The sequence below is a fragment of the Ictidomys tridecemlineatus genome, chromosome 9 (assembly GCF_052094955.1).
Source record: "Ictidomys tridecemlineatus isolate mIctTri1 chromosome 9, mIctTri1.hap1, whole genome shotgun sequence".
Lineage (NCBI taxonomy): Eukaryota > Metazoa > Chordata > Mammalia > Rodentia > Sciuridae > Ictidomys > Ictidomys tridecemlineatus.
The window spans coordinates 47,752,504-47,763,298 of NC_135485.1; the positions used below are offsets into that span (position 1 = coordinate 47,752,504).

Below are 10,795 nucleotides of genomic sequence, written 5' to 3' on the forward strand. Positions count from 1 at the left end.
TATATTGAGAGATCAAGAAAGAAGTTAGTCACAGCTTGGGAAAAAGATTTAAGAATAGATGACACGAAGTGTAGCTAGATTCATAATTCTGATGGTTCCCTGGAGTTTGAAAGCACTCTAAATAGAGGTTCTATAACCTCATATCCCTGTGAACAGAGGGGTTTTAAAATGATAGATTCTCCAGTGCACCAACTGTGTTTTCAAGTGTAATTCTGGAATTTATACCCAGAAATATAGGGGAGAAAGCGGCAAGAAGAAAATGTCAAACATACTGGACACAAGATAAGTTGGCTGTCCAAAAATTTCCAGTTTGAGTCTTTTTCATCAGGAAAATCACATTCTGGTTCAATCCAAGGCAGCCAGGGGCTGTGTCATAAGGTTGTATAAGGAGGAGGCAACAGTAAGAGTACTAAATCCTGGCTTTCTTTCATGTGTGTGATTGATATGTGGGACAATAAACTGCTTGCTGATGGCCTTTACTCATGATTTCGCTGCAAGCAAAGCTAAGCTTACTATACTAAGTAAGAAGGCAGGAGAAAAGGTTTTTGAGGATGAGGTATACAATTGGCCACTATTGACTATATGAGTTCCACTGGTGACAAGTTGACTTCTCTCCAGTCCCAGAGTCTACACCTGATCAGGGATTCTTTAAAATGGAGTCTCACTGAGAGGGAAAATGCTGACATCCAGAGGACTATACAAAGTACCTTTCAGCTTCTGTACAGCATTTGAGTTCTGTTAATGTCCTGGAAAAGTATTTGCTCACTTGCTAATTCATATGATATAACCCAAACATCTGACTTCACATTATATCCATGGAAATCCTCTGAATACAGTCATTTTGGTTTAGACAGTTCAACACACCTCTTCTTCAAAGAAAATGGTTTTTATTAAAGTTTCACTCATTTTTTTAGGAAAGTTGGCCCTAAGAGCTAATATGATAAACTGTAAGCTCTAAACAGTGAAATACCCCAAAGCCAGATACCAACAATGAAAACTGTCCTATGTTGTAATATTGTGTTGCCAGGAAACGTGGAATAGAATCACTGCTTTCCCTAAAGCTTTCAGGCATTCTTTATTGTTGTTTTTCAACCTTGTAGTTTTCAAAAAACTTTTATTCTTATAAGTTATTACAACACTAGGATACACCTTGACTTTATCATAAAGGTATGGAACTCAACCCATCTGCTCCAATTGAATCCCTAGCACTCCCGCCAAACTCTCCTCCCTGCACTCTATGGATCTCTCTTCAATCCATGTACAGTTTACTGTTTCTTTTTTCCAATTAGTGTCTGTGGATACACTGATACTGGAACCCACCATGCCATATCCATGCATGAACATGTGAAAGCTTGGTTAGATTCATTGCAATGCTTTTCCCTTTTTCTGTCCCTTTTTACTCCTCCTTTGTCAACTTGACTGACATTTCTTTATTCCTTTATCAACTTGACTGCTAAGTCCAACTAAGTAAACTTGACTTACATTTCTGCTATTTTTATGAAATTACCTCTCTCTCTCTCTCTTTTTTTCTTTTAATTTTACAGTTACCAGTGTTCCTGGGAGAGTATGCCTTGTGAGATGGACACAAGTTATCGCATCCTTTTCCTATTTCCACTTGAAGTTGATAGTGAGAAACACTGATGGAACATATCACTCTAAAGGCTGTTGTAGATGGAGGTGACCAGGAAGAGTTGGCTCATTGGCCAAGTATGGACGGATACTAGTTTCAAACTGTTTATTAGGTCTGAATGATCCAATTTGTGTTTGTGAAATGCAGAAATAGTCTAAACAAGTCACAGAATCACTTTAGTGCACAACAAGAGAGAAAATCCATCTATTCCAAAGAAGAGTTTTTATTTAATTTCCTTTCAGGATACAGAAGTGTCATACCTAGTAGAGGCTGGCTCACAGACGGTTGGTTGGAGTATGCACTAAGCCTGCTCTCAATATGGACTACAGGCACAAGAAAGTTGCAGGGCTGCAATTGGCCTGGAACTCTGATCAGCCAGAACAGCCTTTTTTTTTTTTTTCCTCATGCTACCTAAACTAAAATCAAAGCCTTCTTCCAATTCCTTATTCTGCTTAATTTTCTTCATTGATCTCATTATTATCCTAGTCTATGATCCAGTTATCTATTCATCCATTCATCTGTATGTGTCTTTACACAGCATGTATGTTCCATGAGAGTGGGGTTTGGTTTGTTTATCCACATATGTATAAATCCAATTTCCAGAACACTTCTGTTTGTCACTGTTGATAATTATTTGTTGAATTAATTAATTAATGTGATAGAAAAGACAAATAAATATATGAACAATAACTGCTAAGTCCAACACATAGTAGATGTTAGATGTCCAATAATTGTTAAATAGTCTAATGAATGAACTCACAGTCCTCCACCTGGATGTCACCATCCCACCTTCATTTTTCTCAACCAGGAAGAACTTTCCACTATATCAGGAAATAAATTTTGTTTTGACCTAAAACCTCCATCAAATATGAGAAAATAGAATTATATGCAGATAATTAAGGAAAAATTGACCTAAGTTGTTTAGAAGAAAAGAAAATCATAATGAGGTAGATAGCTTCAGTGTTCATAAATAAAATCTCAGGGTTGTGGGTATAGTTCATTGGTAGGACGCTTGCCTAGAAAATGCATGAAACCCTGGGTTCAATCTGTAACACCACAAAAACACATGCATACACACAAAGAGTTCATAATTTCCCAATTAATAATTATATAAACTAAAGATAGGTTTTAAAAATGATAAATAGGACTATTATATAGAATTCTCTTAAATTTGATGTTAGTTATGAATATTGATAATCTAATATATGTAACTGAAATAATTTTTAAATGGAAAGGCCCTTAAAAAAGCAAACATGATAAAAAAGATAACAAAATATGTCTTTTATTTTAAGAACAATGTATAATGAATTTTCACAACATTTCCAATTTATTCTTAAGTGGCATACAATCCTGTAACAATTACAGATACCACCAAACATTTTAGAGAACTTGTATAAAATGATTTCTGCTTTGGGTAAGAAATGGGTTTCCTAAAATCAAATCTAAATAAAATAATTTAAGTAATTCAAGATAGAATCTATGTTTATTTGACATTTGCTTTGTAAATGTTATTAAGTAATGTATAAAAATTGTTTTGCATTGTGAACTTGGCATCAAATTACCTGGTATAATTGACACCAAAACCTTTCACATTTGCTTTCTCTAACACTCAATCACTACAAGAAAACAATTTAAGTTATTTAACATTAAGTTCAGCTCAGCAAATCTTTCAAGGAATGAGTTTTAAATATTAATAGCTAAATCTACTGCAAATGAAGTGTACAAGGTGGAAATAGAAAGGCAAGCTTAAAAAATGAATGAAATGAATTCTAGTGTATTATTGAGTCATACGGTAAGCTATTCAATTCAGATGTGAATCAGTTTTTCCTCCTCCAGATATTTATTATTGTAAATAAATTATTTCCCCTTTTCATCAGCATAAAAATTCTGCTATACTATTTGGTAATTTTTACTGTCATCTTTTTTATTTTTTACAGAAGAAAAATGTTATATATACATATATATGTGTATATTTGTGTGTGTGTGTATATATATATACACACACATATATATTATAGCAGGGGATAATGGAAAGAATATTGATTTACTTCTCTAAAGATAATTGAAGCCACAGGACAATGAAAGATATCTTTGAAGTGCTGGGAAAAAATAAAAAAGGATATTTGACAAACTATAATCTATATCCAGTAAAAATGGTTAAAAAATATGCAATAAAGATGCATTTAAATACACAAAAGAAGAGACACTGTTGCCAGAAAAATCTAATCACAAGCAATAATGAAAGATACACTTCAAATTATAGGAAGCATATATCAAAAAGAAGCTTAAACCCACGAAGAGGAATTCAGAGCAACAGAAAGAATAAATAAGTGGATAAATATAAGCCAGGGAATTTTTATCATCATACTTAATATTGCTAAAATAATGTTGCTTCTTTTAAACTCAAATAACAGTAATATAGTGTGGGTTTTATAACATGTCAGACTAAAATTTATGCCAAAAGTATAAGTGTTAAAAAAAAGTTAATGAAATTAATGTTGAAAAGCTTAGATATAATTTTATTTAAATAATATTATTTAAGCACACTGAGCTATGCTATAAAGATACACTATAATATGTGAAAAAGTATATAAAAACTTGCCATTACTTATCTCAATAGCTCAAAATATTAACTAACTCCAAAGAAGCTAAAGAGTAGAAAAATGGCAAAAATAAGAAATATTTAAGTGTTAAATATTATTACAGTGGATTAAAAGAAGACTATCATAAAATACATAGACACATAAATTGAAAGTAATTGGTGAAAAACAAGCTATGTGGAGACAGACAGCTGGCTTAGCTATGTTAAAATGAGCAAAGTCAATTTCAAAACATCAATGTTCTTTCTATTTTAAACTTTGTACTATTTAACCTACCTCTTCTCATTTCCTCCTTGATCTGTGTGTATGTATGAATATATATATAATAAGAAATGTAATATACATATAGAAATGTAATACATGCACACACATAAATTACATATTCTTGTGGATAGACACTTCAGTTGCTATCATATCTATTATAAATAATATTGCAATCAAAAAGGGGAATTTTTGAAATAATGACTTAATTTCTTTTTGCATACATACCCATAAGTGGGACTAAAATGGTCATAATTTAATTTTTAATTTTCTGGGAGACCTGCATTCTGTTTTCTGTAAGGGCTATAATAATTTATATTCACTAAATATTGTGAATCATTTATAAAATGACTAATTCCTCAACAAGAACAAATTATAAAATTTTACGGGACAAAAAAGAAAATCTGAATAGTTATTTATTTTAAAAAGAAATTATTTTTTTCCAAAAAAAACATGCTTATGAAAAATCTCTAATCTAGTTTATTTCACAGACTATTAAAGATTTTTCAAGACTAAATACATTAATCACCTAATTTTGGTCCATGTACAAGGTAATTTTAACAAAAAGTGCTTAAACAATTGGATATCCACATGTCAAAATATCAACAAAACAGAATCGAACACATAAGAATCTAAGTACATACATTGTCCACCTTTACAAATATTAACTGAAAACACTTAAAACCCTGTGCACTTTGAGTAATGTGGAGAAAATATGAATTATTTTAGTGTTTAATTAAGATACAGATGCTTTAAATCAGAAACTCATATAACTTTATATTTTTAAAAGCCAATCAGCTCTGTATGAGTTATTATTAGATAAAGCATAAAATTAAAAAGTAAGTGTAAATGCAGCAACATCTATTAGGGAAAAGACTCCTACTGAAATGAAGTTTTAATAATGAAAAACAACAGCCATACAAAAAAAAACCAAGGTGTGTTTCTCAGGAATAGCACATATTTTGTTGTTAGAGTAAGGGAAGAATGCTAAGTATGTATCACAAATTAGCTCAGAGGAAGTCACTCAGTTTACAGCTTCTTAGTTTTTAATACTTCATTAGAGGGCCTATGCAAGTAACATTGTTCTCCAAATAGCTGCATCCCATAAATTCAAGTTATTTTACCATAAGCAATTTAAAGACCACAATATACAGAGACGTGCTTAAAAGACTCTTAGGTAAAAATATCTTAGGTCATTTTCTGGTTAATAATTATGTGAAGTATAATTAGCAGTACTAGTATTAGCAGTATCCTTTCTCCCTGCTCCATGTGGATATTAATTAAAGTCCCTCCAATGGATGCACAATGAATGTGTTGCAATTCACTCTTAGTACATGAATTTAGCACACCCTTGTTTGTCATTTCATCAATCAAGGTGTTTGATTTTAAAGATCTGAGTAAAACACATTCACTATATTTGAATCACATATCCAAGCTAGAAACTTATCTTTATATTGGGCATATACTTGACCCATTTTGGTTTCCATAGGGACTTCCTTAACTGAATCACTTACAAGGGATTTGGCCTGAACATACCACAAGGTCATTGACTTCTGCCTAATAATCAATACACAAATACATTTCTTGGTCAGAAGCCTACTTCCCAATACACTCTGACTTTCAGCTCTACTGTTGTGTAGAGTTACTTCACTTTTTTTTTTTTTCACTAGAGTTTTACAATATACAGATTTATGACAGCTCACAACTTCTAATTTAGAAATTCCTATCAATGGACCAAGTAGCAAATTTTGGCTTGACTGGGAGATTTTCACAGTGTTCAGATCACCTAGCAAATGTCATAGGCTGGACACTGAATGGTTCAATCACTGATCAAATAATGAGGCAAACTGTGCAATGAAAAGCTCCAGCAAACTTTCTTGTCCATGGAAATTCTAATTTTTCAAGGAATTCTGTTGAGCTACCTCAGCTCTACTATTATTTGTAATTTATCCATTTGTTTACATTACCCAGAAAGAATCATCTGATGCTATTTCTTGTGAAAGCCCTCTGAATTTCACAGTTAGTAATAATCTAGCAATTTCCTTTCAAGTATATATCAAGCAGCTGAATCAGGTATTTTGAATTTAAAACCCCCCACAGTCTCCACTGAAGGACACTATTTGATTGCCTTAGAACAAAAGCTTCTGTTCTAGATGCAAAAATGGTGTTCCTAAACAATACAGAATTCATCAGAACCTCAGGATTTTTACAGACTTTGGGCTTCCTGATTAGTGGCATGATCAGAAAAAGATAAAATTTTATTTTTCACAGGTTAAAAGATGAGTAGGAAAAAAGAAAGTCTTAAGTCTAAAAGAAAAGTCTAAGATGAATGGTAAGTGGTGATAATAAAAAGTTTGAGAAACTAATCGAGGCTGTTTGTGAATATTCACTTTAGCTATGCCATATTTTTTGGAAGGCTATCTCACTGAAATGAATAAGCTTGAAATATTTTCTTAAAAAAATTGGGATGGATATGGATCAACATGTGTGTGTACCTGTGTGTGTAAGTGTGTGTGTTCACACGTATAGATAGATATCTATATGCAGATGGCTATATATGATCTATATATGATAATCTAATTCTGGGCTGTGTTCTATTTCTTTAATTTACATTTTAAACTTGCACCAATACTGGGTAGTAAATTCAAAACAGAGAGCTAAGTTTTTCCTCTTTTTTAAAATTATTTTTTCAGAATCATCTAGCTGTTGTAGGTCCTTTAAATATCCACACAGGTACTAGAGAATGTTTGTCATTTCTTGGAAAATGGTGGGATAGTATTAGAAGGCTCATTGATCTTTGGTATTTCATGGAATACTGCTTTTAGCAGTAGGCTAAAGAAATACAATATTCAGTATTGTAATTCAAGTTTCTTCATTTTGTCTCATACCAGTTTTGTTATCTGTTCAGGAATAATCATGATCTCATTTATCAGAGGGAATATTAGCTCTTTCCTGTTATTTCATGTAATTTTCAATGTTGCTTTGCTTCTTTTGGGGATGGTGGGCAGGCTACTGGTGATTGAATCTAGAGGGGTTTTACCACTAAGCCACATCCCCAGCCCATTTTGTCTTTTATTTTGAGACAGGGTCTCACTAAGTTGCTTAGGGTCTTGTCAATTTGCTGAGGCTGACTTCGAACTTGAGATCCTCCTACTTCAAGAGCTGGAACTGCTGAAATTGCACGCTTGCACCACTGGCTTCAATTTTGCTTTGTTTCCAACAGGCATTCCACAGAACAAGCATGGTCAGAGATCCTTTTCTTTTTATATTTGAGTATGAAAATGGTTTCTTAAGACAACATTTAAAATATAATTTCAAGCTTTATAATATTGTATTTTCTTTTATCAAATAGTTTGATTTTTATACAAATTTCAGTTTTAAAGCTGGGTGTGATGGTACACATTTGTAATTCCATCAACTCAGGAGGCTTACAGGAGGATTGCACATTAAAGCCTAGCTCAGCAACAGGTGAGGTGCTAAGCAGCTCAGTGAGACCCTGTCTCTAAATAAAATACAAAATAGGGCTGGGGATGTGGCTCATTGGTTGAGTGCCCCTGAGTTCAATCCCCAGTACCCCTCAAAAAAACTTCAGTTATAAATAGGCAAGAGTAAGAAAAATATATATATTTTAAATTAAAATCATGTTTCTTATTAGAGTGATTAGAATATGTCTTGTCTTTCTTATTTTTCGATTTCATTTTCTTGATACTGCTACGAAGTTGTGTGTACAAATATGTTCACGAAACAGCTTCCTAAACTTTTGGAATTCACTTAAGATCAAGCTGATGGCTAAAACATAGTTTATTAACTATGGGCTTAAAATTATTTCATCATCACTATGTGGAGAAGGCCATGACTCATATTTAATAGGATAGAAAGTGCACATAGTGACAGTTAAAATGATCTGATAGGGTAAGCATAAAATACTTTCTGGGAGAATAATGATAAATTTTCAACAAAAGCAAAACTTGCAAAGGTTAGAAGACATTGTATATGTCATGAAAAGTAATTTGTGACATAGCAGCCAAATAGGAGAGAGAAAATTGCAAGTTTTGCTCTATATATCATAAAATAAACAATAAAATGAACCATACAGCAGAGAAATAGATGCTTCAGAACATAAAATTTATGAGAGCACAGGTAAGTTTATCAAAAGTATTAGGAATGAATTGTAGATATATGAAAGTCATCAAATATTGTTAGCTAAGTAAATTGAGATCCAAAGATTTTTAAACATAGCACTTATACCAATAAGACTTGTTATTTAAAGCTATGTGTAAAAGTTATACTATGTAGTAATAAAATGAGTCCTTTTGAATTTATGTAGGTAAAGGGTCAAATTTTATTCAGGGAACTTAAACCTTGTCCTTTTACTTATTCTCTGAGGAGAGTATACATAGTTAGTCTTTTATAAATCAATGAACTATATTCTCAAGAAAAATTATAAGACTTTTAATTGCCTCAATGATCAATGAATTAAAGGTGTAGAAAAATAGAACAACATTGCAGTAAGCAAAATAAGCAAGATTTAAGATATTTTGATATCGAATTTTGTTGAATTTTTCTGTTTTTGTGTTTCTCCAAAAATTATTAACTGCAACCAAGTATAATGTATAGTAGTATAAGATACTTTGTTTTATAATTTAGAGGACAGATTCTTATATTTCACATTAATTATTTTTGCCTCACCACTAATTATATTTGTGATCTTAGGAAAATTATAAAACATCTGGATTATAGTTTTCTCATCAGTAAAATATTAAAGCATAAATAATATGTTACAATACAGACATTTATTAATTTAGAATTAAAGAGATATGGTCACAAGTCCAGTTTCCTATCAACTATTTATCTAGTTCTACATAAGTTAGTTATATTATCTATTTTTCTTATTAAAAACGACTGATGAGGACTAAGGCTATTTGGAATTATTTCTAAATTCTAAGACTGTAATAGGAAGTAAAGACTATACTCAGGAAATAAAGACATATAAATGACAAAGTCTACACAATAAAATAAAGGTAAATATAAAAATAAGAAAGCAAAGTGAATTTTTGGAAAGACATGATTTAATTATCTTAGCATTCATCCATATTAAGACTTTCAAAATCATATAGATAATCATTCATTTTTTCAATAATTCATACCATCATTAATCTATTTACAGATTCATTCACTTAAATATGAATGGAAACAATAAAATCTAATCATTTTATTTTTGTAGCATTATACAGATACTTAATACATAAATATTTGTTTGATAAATAAAATTCATATTAAAACCTGAAACTGAAATTGCTTTTAAGTATAGCTCTATCTCATTTCAGATAATAAACTAATAAAATATTTGATTATGGAATATGAAGTTCAAATGTCTTCACCATTGGAATTTAAGATATCAAAGGATGGAGATGAATAAATTTGTTATGGAAAGAAATGAATGTGCAGTTGTGATCAGAGAAGAAAATGCAGTGAAGAGGATAGGAGACAGGAAGAGTAGGGCGAGATTTGTGGTTGTAGAGAAAACTAATCTGGGCTATTTTTAGCTTTTTTTTTTTCTAAAATACAGACCTTCTGTCTCTTGAAATTTTATTAATATCCTTTAAACATGAATCCAGCTTCTCTGAATTGTTTTATTTGATTTTTGTTTTTAATTTGATTTTCCTATTTAGTGGAAATTAAGGAAAAATATCCTACATCTGGTTAATGTAAGGAGAACAAAACCTGAATATGAAGGATTATTGAAAAAAATCCATCAACTGGCAAAATTAATCAAGATTCCCTAAACTGACCTTATAAAACTAGCAGCCAGAATATCCTAAGAGAATGAGTATAGCTTCTTTTAAATGTGAATCAATTCCATGAAGAAGGGGGGGGGGAATTCTACAACTACTTTAAACATCCAAAGGTTATTCAAGCTGGTTTTGTTTAAACCTAAATAAGCAGAGAAATATCAACTCAAACAGAAAGCAGTCACATGTATAAAAGATCTATGTGAAGCTATCCTTACCTAAAAAGTAGTATTCTGGTACTTACAATGTAAATGCCCATGTTCAAAAGCAAAAAAACTAATTTTTGGTAGATACACCATGATTATGAACTCTAAAGATATTAGAAAGTCATGATCTATGTTGTAAGCAAAACATTGTTACTAAGAGGAATGTGAGATAAAATGTATTTATCTATCTATATGCTCATCTCTATGTCACCTCCATCTATCTCTAGCTCTGCCAGTCTCATACAAATCTCTCCAGCCTTGTTCTAAAGTCTTTTCCTTTTTGTTTTCAGTACTGGGGATTGACTC

General features: G+C 31.5%; 1 pseudogene; it reads right to left on the reverse strand.

Moving 5' to 3' along the window:
• Positions 1 to 371: 371 nt before the first annotated feature.
• LOC101973261 (STE20-related kinase adapter protein beta pseudogene) lies at positions 372 to 906 on the reverse strand (annotated as a pseudogene).
• Between the last annotated feature and the right edge of the window lie 9,889 nt (positions 907 to 10,795).